Genomic DNA, 13325 nt, shown 5'->3' on the forward strand with positions numbered 1-13325 from the left:
TTAAAATTGTTGGAAGCTTTCTAGAAATGTGCATCGGCAACTTTATTGCTTTCTCTTCTTTTTTCTTATTTTGTACCGTCCCCCAGAAGCGATCCTCCATGGTGAATTGTGTTTGCTCCTCTCAGAAGCAGGCAAAAGGCTGCTCTGAATTATTTACAGAGAACGAGGGGGTGAGAGGTGTGGGACTGATTAGGGAGCGACACACAGGACGGCTGAATCTCAGCCCTTCACCATCTGCTTAGATTAGATTAGATTCAAATTCTCTTTTTTTTTTTTTTAAGAAAAAAAAAGGACCTTTCATACGAATGACAGCACTGCCCTTCTTCCTGCAGGTGGGTTCGACGGGCACTTTCCTTCGGTTTCTTCATGTTCAATCTGAGAAGGGAAAAAAAAAAAAAAAAAAAAACCTGCCAGCGAGTGTGACAGCATGCTCGGTTCAATAAGGAAATATCTCAAAGACGAAAACCTTTTGTTTTTGAGACGTTTTTTGTCATTTCTCTTCTCCAAACACTCAGATTCATCTTGAGCACACGGAGAGGATCCTGGGATTCACAGGGGGAAGGGGGGGTGGGGGGGAAGTTGCACATTCAATCCCAAACCCTCACGCTGAATTATTCAAAATCCCATATCAGATTTCCTTCATCCGGTCCCTGAGACGAGCGGTAACAGTTTTAGGGGGAGACGATGTTAACATTTTGACATTTGAGTGCCAGCCCCGCGGTTTTAAAAAATGCAGCAGCGGGACCAGCGAGCTCCTGCTCTGTGGCATCGCTTTACCTTTAATACACAGGTGGAGGATGAATAATTCAAGCCTCGCACCACAGACCCCGCGGCTTTGAAAAAGAAGAATCTTTGGCCCTGATGATGCACACGTCTCTCCCTCCCTCCCCCCCCCCCCCCCCCCCCCCCCCCCCCCCGCGCGCGCGCGCGCGTCCTTTGACCCCCCCCCAGCAGCCTGTCCTGTGAACATGTGCCGGGTGTGAAAATGGTGCCGTGTAGTACAGGGGAAGGACTCCTACTCCTCCTTGATCTCTGGGACACCTATTTCATCAGAGACCAGAGAACCCGGGCATCCCTCCAAACAATGGGAAGGGGATGATTTGATGGTTTGTGCAGAGACTCACTTTCGTTTATGTAACCAGCGTTTCCCAAGTTAAGAACTTATATATGGGGGCCAAGTTCAGTGGAGTGGGAAAAAAATGTGTACTTGAGAACAGCTTTTACATGGAAAATGTGTTGCTAGGAAACAACTGTTGTCCGTTTGTGAATGTGTGTAACATGATCCATACATTAGCAAACCTCATCGCCTTTTTGATTGTGTCTTTTAAAAGTGTCACATCCTCGTTTTCCCTGCTCCCCGTTCACCTTCACCTTCGAAAAACGCAAATATGATCGCGAGGGGCCAAATAATTGCCCCGTTATGCAATCTCAAACCAGGCCTCGCATCCACTGTGTTCTCCGACCGAGGCACACTCTATACGGCGTCTTTATCATCTACAAACACCACGCGTGTACCCAGACCCGCTCAAAACGACCACAAACCTCACCATTCCTGTGTGTCAATATCATAAATAGCATTGCGTGCGTGTGGTGCTACATTGAGCACCACACGCACGCCTCAGGGGGGTTCACACAGTTGTCGTGTTTACTTACAGTTCTCTCGGCCTGGGTTTGTTCAGGACACAAGGGGTCTTCTCCACTCCAGGTCCGACTCCAAGAGTTGATTCTGTGGACAAAGAGGAGGGGGGGGGGGTCAGCGCAGCAATCTCAGAGGTCATTGCAGAGTTAACGGGCCGCGGGGCCTGCCTGGGAGGGCCAGAGTAGTGAGGGGGGAGGATGCTGGTATTTCACAGCTTATTCTCCAAAACACACGCGGAACACGCCAAAAATGGGGCGTGACACACACAACAAATACTAACACCCGCAGGAAGGCTACTGATGCGTTTAGTTCTTCCTCGGTCTCCTAATTACACCATCAACATGATGGGCCCAAATCAAAGATGTGTAAGAAATCATTTTTCTTGTGTAAATAGCGCTCACACTAACTACACACCAGCGCGAGTTGGTCTGCACGAGCGGAGCCGCTACCACCCCCCCCCCGGGATCCTGCACGTCGTCATTCTGATCCGATCCCTATGTTCAACCTACACATCAACACTACACAAGTCATCCAATAGCTCTACTTCTATACACCGGATTATAACTTGATGAGCGGGTCAAACGCAGACAAAAGGGTGTTTTAACGCGAGTGATGGAGCTCCGGGTTTCTGAGCACCTGCGTGGGAACATGACTGAACCCACTGGGCAGCGGCGAGGAGCCGGCTCGTGTCGGTGTCGGATATGACCCTCCGAGTTCTGGGGGAACGGACTGACGTCCAGACGTTCCAGCTGTTTTGACACGTGATCACCGCGAGACGGGAAAGAGATCGGGTTGACGGGAGAATCCTGGAATTGTGAGACTGGCTTCTATTTGCAAAGATGCAGATCATTCCGTTTGACCACAGAGTAGCGCGTACACACATGGTTGTGATAGTCAGCCGGGCCCAACACCAGCCTCTGTATGGGTTCTTAAAGCAGACACAAAAGACACGGTGTTCGGATGCAAAATAACTCACCTATTAACTCGCAGGTTGAAAAAGAAGGAAAAAAAAAAAAAAAGAGAGCTTTCTAGGAAAAGTCCTTAATGTTTCCCAGAGGCAAACAACCACGTTACAGATGCACGCAACGTCTATTTGGGTCAACTGCGCCTGGATGGGCCACATAGGGATGAGTCTACATGGAAACGGGCAGCTGCCGTGTTTTCTGCCCTCGGTTCAGTTTGAGCAGCTCTGGTAAAAATGTGAGAGAAGCACACGTTACGCAACAGTCTTCAGTGAGCAGAAGACTCGCTCCAATTTAGGCTTTGCTGTGGAACACCGTGCAAGTTTGAAGTATCTCAACTCGTAACGTGCACTTTAGCATGCATGCAAGAGGACACAGGACTACGGGTTAACCCAGTGGACATAATTCACTCTCCATTCTTTTGCGTAACAAATACATAACTGTGTTATTACATAACAATTGGGGGGGAAAAGCATTTAAATTTTAAAGCAACCATCAGATCCAGATGTGCACGTGGCCCTTTGTAGGGCGGCCTCAGAGTTGATTATTAGAGTAACAAGTGGGCATGTTTGCCTTTCCAACAACAGAGAGGGCCTCGTCACGGCCTGTTCCAGAGGACAAATTGGACAAACCTTCGAGAGCTGTTGGACGAGTGTCTTCCTGTATTCCGGTTTGCGGGTGTGAACTTCGAGCTCCGTCTGGTTGACATGTTCTCACCCAGCAGTGCTGCGAGTCGCTTACAGATTCATAATGAAACAGGCCTCATCTCGTCACCCGAGCTGAAGATGTGACTCATTCTCCATCTTCCTTACGCCTTTTAAATTCCACCGTGCGTGGTCCACGTGAACGAAAACCCACAAAGTCCACAAAGTGGCGGCAAATATGCAAGCACGATGTGGATTTTCCCCAAAATGAAAAGCTCAAGAGTCACAGGTGACTTTGAATTAGCAGCTCACTTACAGCTTATTGCATATTATTACGTTCGCTCACGTGGCAACTAATGACTACCTTGCAGTATGCCGAGGTGAGGCCCAGCTGGGCTGCGGTCCGGGAACTGTCTGAAACAGCTGCCGACTTGCCGGCAGCACGGCGAGGACGAGAAACACTTCGCAAATCCCTGCTGGAATGCAGCCTCATTTCCTCTGACCCCCACCTTCTCAACAGCTTCTCCCTCCACATCCAGGAGCTCTCCACACCAAGCGGCCCGAGACCCTAACCATCACAATCATGACATCATCTGCAGCTGTGTCGCAGCAGTTCAACTTTTTTTTTTTTTTTTCCCCCTCGATGTCCCTAGAGCATACTACCTAACACGATGGTCATGCAAAGCAGGCGACGCGGATGAGAGGAGGGAGGATTAATGGAAGAGCAAGGTCAGAAGAGTCAGGGTGTTGATTAATGTCATGACAGCAAAGAGAAATCCATTCAAGCGTTTACAGATGTTGTTGTTAAAAACTCAAATCAGATTATCAGAATTTGGTCTCGTGGCTAGTTTGCATTACATCAGCACTCCGTCTGCAAATGTCATGTAGCCTAAAGTTGAGCAAATAGGAGAAAATTATAAATATAACGAAACACAATGACAAGTGAAGTCCAACCTAAGAAAAACTTTTTAAAAAGCACACGATTAATACTAATCTTATTCTTTGAAGGATGGAGGAGACATTTGCACAATATTGAAAGGGATAGAATAAACCTAAAGAGCTACATAATCTGATCTTTTGTTCAGCATATGATCTTTTTTTCCCTCTTATGTCAACAACTAGTGCAACAGTTTAGTAGAGCTCATCAGAGGACAGTTTACTAGTTTCTCTTCATTAAATTAGCTGGTAATTTATAATAAACACACGTGTATTAATATTATCTGGCTCATATTACACGGAAGACGCGCTTGTAAACGAGTCGTTTTGCACCAGTGAGTCGGTGCCACAGAAATCCTCAGGCAGACAAAGATGTTCTTAGAGAGCAGATTAAAGGGTGTTTCATCCCAGAGGAAATCATGAGGAACCTGAGCAGCAACGTGCTGCTGCCATGGAAACACAGATGAGCCAACCGATGCCACGACTTTGACCATCACCAAAAAACAGAGCGGCCGACCAAAACGTCCATTCATTAAACACGTCGTCTTTGTCTCAATGTCACAGATCTGAATTCACAGAAACAGGATATAAACATTTATATCACAGCGCTCATACAGTTGAAATGTTTGAAATGGTTTTTTTTGTTGACAGGAATAATATCCCACCATTGTTTAGTGCAGCCCAAACAAGAGGAAAAAGTAATTGCTTTTCAAAGCACAAAACACAAGGTCAGGGATGGAAGCCGAACTACTTTACTCTCAATACTGGATCTCCAGGATTGCTACGTGATCACGTGCAAAGGCATTCAGAGCGCGAGACAAGATGCAATCAATCACATACAATTACCGCCATAGAAAAAGCAATTCCAAAAAAGAAAAAAGAAAAAAAAAGAAGTGGATGGCTGAACAAAGAGTGGACCCACACATGAAACAACACGAATTAAAACAAAAGAAACGAGACAAGCGGCTTCCTACGAGAGACAGAAGGGGCCCCGACCTGCGGGGCGGAGGCCTGTGCGGCGGCTCTGGCGGAGCCCGGCCGGGCGCTTTGGGGTACGGAGCCTTATCTGCAGCGCCACAGACCTGCCGCTTTGAAGTGACGCTGCACACCGACTGAGCCGCCGCCGGGGGGGGGGGGAGCAGGGAGAAGGTGGAAGGTGGGAGGCTAAAAAAAAAGGCAGAGAGCGCAAAACAAAAACAAAAAGAAGTGGTGAGAAAACGACGTTGGGAGAATGCTCCTCGGAGATCATTCACAGGAAGAAGAGGTACATTCTCCAGGTTGCACAGGCCTAATTGGGGGGGGGGAGGCCTTCTTTCCTTTGAGGTAGTAATGGAGAAAGCATATGGCGGCCATGTGTTGTGGAGCGATAGGCTGCATCGGGAGGAGGGGAGGGAGGGACCAGCGCGGGACACAGTCAGACGGCCAAAAAAAAGTGGGGAAAGTGAATCGACAGACTGTTTTTGTCTGCTCCTTCTGTTCGCTGCAACTGTCCCTCAAGGATTATCCTCTCTAACGGACTTAAAGGCACTTTAACTGAGCCGCCAGATGCCTGCGTCCCCGACGGAAAGCCACCCGGGTCAAGTCCGAGGGGGGAAATCCTGCCACGACAATGCCACACATTCCCGTAGAGCCGGAGTTCTGAAGGACACCAAAGCCGGTGATTATTGATCTGAAGAGGGAGAAGGACGCGACGCGATACGTGGAATAAAGACTACAAAACAACTTCCTGTAGATGGAGCTATCAAAGCTTTGTTTACGTTCAGGGAGGAGGCACCAGATTCATTTGTGTCTCCTCAAATCGAGGATCAATTCACACACACACGATCCATTTTAGAGCTTCAGTAAGCGCAGCTCAACCTACTTTAATTTTGATAAACAGTGAATAATTCATCCAGAAGAAAGGGTATGTAGGCCATTGAACTGTGATCTGCATAAATTCAAAGAGAAAAAAAATATGTTGCTGCAGTTTCTAGGATGGCAAAGTGAGCCGTGAATAGAGTAATAAACTAACCATCTTTTTGACTTGACTGCCACAGACGGTCAGGTTGGTTTTGGCCACGTTGAAAGCAGAGTAAAACTAACATTAAATGCACATTTTAGGGGCGATATTCGAACTATTCCAAACAGTAAAGGCTGCACCTCGAATATCAAACTTGGAAACAGTATCAAGGGCAGACGATGGAGACACGTGCCAACTGCAGACCTCTGTGTGACAGAGAAAAGACGAGGACAGGATGCTGCAGTGACTTTGGAGGTTTTACTTGATTAAGGTGAAAGAGGCAATTCAGAATCAGGTCAGTGGCTCTTTGTCCTGCTTCACGGAGCTCAGACCTGTGGCTGCTTTTCCTTCAAGACATCTATTTCATGCTGAGACCAATAACCTGACTTACTACATAGACGACCAAGTATTCAATCTTTTCTGTTTTTTTTACTACTATCGGGCCGATATTTGGATCATCAGGTGATGGAAACAAAAAAATAAAGATACCAAATGTTTTTCTTTTTCTTTTCTTTTTTAAAGGAACGCTCAACCAGCCCTCTTAAAGTGTTTATAAAGACAATAATGTATTTGTTAAAGCAACTGATTTGTAAGGAGTCGCTATTCAGTAATCATCATCATCAATAATCTCTAAACTTTAGCTCCACATTGCCCCTGTAATAAATAGTTTTAAAAAAACGGCATTGCAGAGAAAATAAGGGAAACTGTTTTGGTGACCCTTTAACAGTCTGACAGCTTCCTCTCGGACCACGAGACAGTGGGAAACGTCCGACCAGGCGAGTAAAAGAAGCCCCCATTCACAAAGACAGGCGTTACCATGCCAACTGGACCTCTGCTGGGAGAGGCCTCCTTTCAAATGGCTTTCATCGTGCACCTCGGCTGCAGCCTCGCAGAAGGACCGGTTGGCCTTTGAGAGGAGGGGCGGGGGGCGGGGGGGGGGGGGGGAGAGTGTGCGGGAGGCAGTGCGGAGAGGAGACGCAAGATGGACGAGGTCCGGCGCCGGAAGACAGAGCCTCAGACGGCGAATCCCGACCAGAGCGAGGAGATGGATCTGCGCGTTACTCACACAACCACAGTGTCACCCGTCATCAGCCCGAACGCATGTCACAATGGTCAATTTTAATAATAATTAAACATACTATTAGTATTCGGCGAACTTGTATGACAAGATATATGTCAGAGGGCAATATACATATGCCAACAATAAGAGATTTAACTATATTCATACTGTAACATTTCTTTATAGAGTTGTTGCGAATCAACGGTTGACGTCATGATGGATTTCGAAGAGTCAATATTATTTTCAATAGTGTATCAAAAAACAAAAGACTACACGGTCACATGCACTCGCAGATCTGCAGAGGATTATCGCTCACATCTGCAGCTGCACTCATTTCACTGACCTTTGTACGAGTTTCGGTAAACAACTTCAGGAGTCTGAGGGGACCGAAACGAAGCTGTGAGAGAGAGAATCATCGACTAACATTTATCAGGCGGCCAAAAAGACAACTCCAAATAATTCATATTGTTGCTCTAACTGCTGGATGTCTAAAGAACAAAATGGTTTGTTATTGTGTGTTTAGAGTGAAGAGGTATTTGGATTTTTGATTCAGCTCATCTGAAAAATGTTTAGTTCTTATAATTTAAATAAATCGCAATTGAATCAAACGAGATCACAAATATATTACAATAGAAATCTGGGTACAAATGGCATACGGAAACCTGTTTATCTGAAAGCGCAGACCTCCTGCAAGGCCGTTTCCAGTGTAATAATCAGTGGATCGGCTCAGTGATTTGCAGCTGCTCCTAAATTCCCTGGGCATCACCCTTTCACCAGGCGTTGTGACAAGCCGCGGGTTGGTAGATTTTCCGTAATCCTGACAAACAAACTGAATAACAACAAAAAAGAAGAAAAAACCTCCTTGGCGGCGATGATGTTTTTCCATCACGATAAACCAACGTGCCTTGGACAGATTTAAAACGCAAGGTGCCACCTGCCCGTCAGCAACAGTGACGTTCACACAGCGCAGGTACAGCATCCGGGATCAATTTGGGATGAAGAGTTTTGCCCAAGGACACATCGACATGGAAAGATACATTTAAAATGAATTTCAGAAACATGTTCCCAATTTACTCTCTAGAATGTGGAAGTGCCGATTTCAAAAAGCCTCAGAGACGCCCCTCAAACGATTCAAAACCACACAATTCAACCGATTTTACCACTGTAAGATCTGCTCTCTGTGAGAACACTGCCCCATCCCACGTTCCTGTACATACGATGACGAGTGAAGTGATGCTCAAACTGCTACAAATGTGCTTTTTCAGCACCAAGAGACAAAGAAGGGGTCTTTCCAAGGAAAGGGTGGAGGGATTCACCTCCACTCTCCTATTTTAACTCATCTTCAGGCTAAAGAAATGTCTGCCACCGCACAATTTTGAAATATAATTTACCCACTATTGACCTGTTTTGTCCCAATGTGCCCCCCCCCCCCACTATGTCTCACAGCAGAGCGCACATCAAAGCAATATGCCTGGGAGAATCCTATGTGTTCATTAACCAACTGGGCTGCGTGGCACAGCACTGAATTATTAAAATGCTCCTTGTGCCTCACAGATACAGAGCAGAGGACCATTGACAACCCACGCTCAGCGGTCTGCACGTCTCTCCTTAATGTGCTTCAACGAGTTGTAGGAGTTAAGAGACCAGAAGGTCTCTACATCACAGTATGGACGGTCAAAGCTTGCGACAAAATGAATAAAGATATAGTGAATTTAACAACGGGTAGTTACATTTTTTTCCCCACAAGCGTACAATTAAAAGGTGGGTTGGTAACAGCGGAGCACGAGAATTTAATTAAATCATGTCTGAATGGGATTTGAAGTTACACAAATTTAACTTAAGACCCTGATATTTAAAATCAAACTTCACATACAATCTGACTTGGGCAGCAATGGTTATTTGGTCTCAACTAGAATCTAACAGACAGAGTATTGCCACGGTAACACAAGAGACTGCCTAGCAGCCGCTACATCTCCCACTACCTCACATCGATTCAGAGGAGCTGGGATGCTAACGAGTGCAAAGCTAATGTTAGCATGCCTCACATCCATGTGGCCGGAAACCCCAAACATCACAAGACTATCGCTACTAACAGAATATAGTGTCCTGTATTTCAATTTCAGTAAAGATGTTCCATTTAGTGCCCTGAATAATGTACATAATAGGACGGAAAAAAAACCAATAGGACTTTTCCACCCTCCGTGTTGCTCTGAAGTCCCTCTTGAGGAACTTCCTGGGGAATCCTCTCTTTAGGGTGGCTTGTACTTCCAACAGAAAAGCCCTCATTCCTTGATCTCACTTTCTCTCAAATGCCTCTGCCAAACACACACACACACACACACAGGACTTTTGTAGCGCATGCTCTTCCAATATTTTTGCTTCTCTTAGTCGCATTTTATTTCGTTCTCCATTTCCCCGTCTACGAACTCCGTCTACAACATTTTCCCCACAAACACAAACTACTTCCACCACTTGCTTCTTCTCCAGCTTTTTTAAGTTTATTTTCCAAAAGGTGGCATATGTTTAATAAGACTGACTCAAATCAACTCTCTTCTCTCCCCTTTACAGCTGAAACATTCCCTCCCTCCCCCCCCCCCCATGCACAGTAACCGGGCCTTGCACTCGCTCAAGTCCTCAAATTCATCATGCGTCCTCATACTGTCCCCCTTTTTCCCCTCATAAAACCAGCACCATCAACAGGCCCAATCCAGCAGATGTCCTGATGCACTCATTAGCCACATGTCCCGTTCACTAGACAGTGTTCTGGGTCCCAAAAGACGGCCCATTATAACCTGACTGCACTCCGCTTCAACACAAGATGCTCCCCTCTGCAGTCCTTGTCCTCCTGGTCCTTTCTACTTCAACCAGGACCATCTGGGACCTTGAAACGCCTACACTGCCACCAGCTCTTTATTTACCCTGTATTCCAGGGTAACGGTTTGAAAGGAAAAAGCGACAAATCTGTCCACGGCCTTTGAGAGTAAAGTATAGAGATGGCACTGAGGGGGGTGGGGGGGGGTGGGGCAGATCTTTAGAAAACATGTACATGCAGTTTCCTCAATAACGCAGGACAATGATACATTTAATTATTGGCTTAACATGGTTGAGTGGTTGCCCACAGGAAGTATCTTTTTTTTCTTAAAGCAAACATTGGCTTGACATGATAAAATGTTCTGCATTAGATCACTCCTATCTGCAGGAATGTATACCACACTTCCCATCTATTAACCACCTTAACCAATCTGACTCATACCCTTCTTCTGTTTGGTCAATGCAAATTACAAAGCCAGGAAATCTCACTGTCCATACGAGAATGGTTTGAGGAAGGCCCCGAGGTCAGCTACACAGTGACAGTCAGTGTGGGAATGTGTGCGTGTGCGCGTGTGTGTGGGAATGTGACGCTTTCCGCAAACAAAATCTAGGAAACCCCTCATCTCCCGCTCTCCAAGGCCTTGCAGCAACAATCAGAAAAAAAGCATTTTGGCACAAGAGTACTCTAACTTTATATTTCCTTAACCACAGAGATGAAGCAACACCTTCATGCAATATTTTATGGTTCTTCTCGGTTGGCTTTGAATTAAATAAACACTTTTGGTGACTGTGTTAAGTGTCCTCAGTAGATGAGCTCTTTCGAGGTCACATATCTATATAGATATATATACATGTATCTTTTTTTAAACATAAGTATGGAAGTGTCCGTGTCAAATTCAAAACAGCAAACAAATAACAAGCCAGATTTTTAGTATTCGTGGGAAAACTACAAAATTTGCTGGACAGAATAGAAAGAACTCGTCTACATCCTATTTAAAACTAACACAAGGAAGTAGTAGGTTAAACCTGTATTAGCTCCGGCAATGAGTGTCATTAGACGTGACTTCATATATTTACCGACAATGGTTTAACAACAGTTGAAAACCTTTTGTGAAATTCCTTTCCTATTACGGAAAGCAAGTTGTCTTAACCTTATAGATGTTTACACCAAACCCAACTGGCTCTCGGACTTCGAAAAACCCCACGAGAGGCAGACACCATACGGTCAAACACGAGAGAATCGGGGTGTGGACATGAATGAAACTGAAACACTATTTGCCATTTATGCAAGTTCTAGTTTAGCAGCAACGTGTAACGAACAGTTCCAGACTTGAATCCGTGCGAATAGACGCCTGCAGATTGCACCAACCTTAGACATGAGGCACTCGGGGTCAGACTCAAGTTTTAAAGTGTTCTGCAGCACTATCCCAGTTGTGTGTACATACACATGTGACTACATCCTTGTAACATGGACCTTGAAAAACCATTATAGTTTTGAAGAACTGATTGGTTTTCACAAGGAGCACCTAATAGAGTGACAACTAGATATATGGGATGGAGACTGATGGATCTGCTTTAAACGGTCAGTCAGCACACTTACTTCAGGAGTGAAACTGCTCATGTGAATTGTCAAAAGTGAGGCCATATATTAGGGACCCGAAATGTTAGCAACAGAAATCTCTGAAGAGCCCACAAACTGCAGCAATGGTCCCGTGCATTCATCTCGTCCCAGTGCCCACGAGAACATCTGGATTTCGCTAAAGCTGTGCTATAGGTGAGGTAGAAGTCGAGTGCGCATAGGCTCTGACAAACCATTAAGAGAAAGTCTTGGTTATAATGACAAAAACAGAGCACAGAGCTCCTGGATTGCATCGTACTAGAGTTTGAGCTCATCGCATAGTTGACGTGTTGCATGCGGATCGAAGTCATCCCACTTTGCAGCTTTTAACTCAAGTTTGATCGGCTTGTTTCAACAGTCAAAAGTTTAAGCGACAGGGGGAGCCAATAGAAGTAACAAACGGTACGATTGTTTAAATGGATGTTTGAGTTATTGCGACACGCTGAGGCGATCCACACTGACACCGTTAACTTCTTACAAGTTGCCTACAAACTCCACATCAACAGAAGTGCGTTAAGCTGGATAGCATTAGCAATGCTAACTCGGCTAACGGACGAGCTATTCGTTAGCTGGCTAATGCTAGGGCCCCGCTTCACTAGTGAATTTCTACGTGATTCCCCAGTTGTGATCTTGCACTTTGTAATTTTATCATGTGTTTACCTCAGAAATGTGGGGATGAATAAAGACAGCAGGCCTCTCCGGTAATTCCTTATGGTTGAGTATCCAATCAGAAATATCCCTTGGAGCTGGGTGAAGCTAACACGACGGGCTCCGATGAGGTGAAACGCTCCTTCTGTCTTTTCTTGGTTTCCCACCAGCAGCAAGTCAAGTGTCTGCACCAAACTAACAGAAGCTAGCGCGTTAGCTGGAGGTGCTAACTAGCCTCCACAGACCAAGTTCGTGTAGTGTTAGCTCGCTAGTAAAACACCGCTAACGTTAGCTGCTGTGTCAAACTGACGAGTGTTGGTCGACCCTTTGGCTCTGTTCTTTTAGTGGGCGACATGTGCCGGCGTCCGACCATTGCAAGAGGGGGAACACATCCACTGAGCCCAAATAGCGTGTCAGTTGTGAGTGATTAGCCGTTCACAGGCTCTTCGACTACCGCCAGGTTTGTTCGTCTCCTGACTCCACCGACTGGAGAGAATGGCTGTTGCAGCGTGATGATGCCGCGGTTTTGTTTGGTCGTGGGCGCTCGATTGTGACGCAATGGTATACTCCCCGAATAAGAGCCATGTGAGAGTGATGTTTAAGTGTATTTTTCGTGAAGACTTACTTAATTGAAAGTACAACGCAGAGATATATTATGTCTGGTTCATAAACATTACCATTTGGCTATATAAATATTACACTGAAAAGAAAAAAGCAATACAATTAAGCCTTGATATACTGTACATGCGAAAGGAGTAATTATTAGCAGAATGATGATACAACAGTTTTTTAAATATATATTTATATACATATATGTATTTAAGTAAAAGCACAATAATATAGAGAACATGATAACAAACCTAACCATTGATAAAAGTAAACTTTAAAAAATGCATTTAAAGCAAATCTACACAAAACATGTGTATGATTCTCCATTTTCCTTTTTTGCCACAAGGGTTGATAAAATTATTGATATTATTAATTAAAAAAAACATTTTTGTAGTAAAA

General features: G+C 45.2%; 1 protein-coding gene across 1 annotated transcript in view; it reads right to left on the minus strand.

Moving 5' to 3' along the window:
• fbxw7 (F-box and WD repeat domain containing 7) overlaps nt 1-12826 on the minus strand; it is a 74514-nt gene extending 61688 nt beyond the window's left edge. The window contains exons 1-2 of the mRNA XM_062564687.1: nt 12330-12826; nt 1654-1726 (exon numbers count right to left, since the gene is read on the minus strand). The gene's annotated coding sequence lies outside the window, so the exon portion shown is untranslated. The remainder of the gene's footprint in view (nt 1-1653; nt 1727-12329) is intronic.
• Between the last annotated feature and the right edge of the window lie 499 nt (nt 12827-13325).

This window comes from Pungitius pungitius, chromosome 9, assembly GCF_949316345.1.
Source record: "Pungitius pungitius chromosome 9, fPunPun2.1, whole genome shotgun sequence".
Taxonomy (NCBI): Eukaryota; Metazoa; Chordata; class Actinopteri; order Perciformes; family Gasterosteidae; genus Pungitius; species Pungitius pungitius.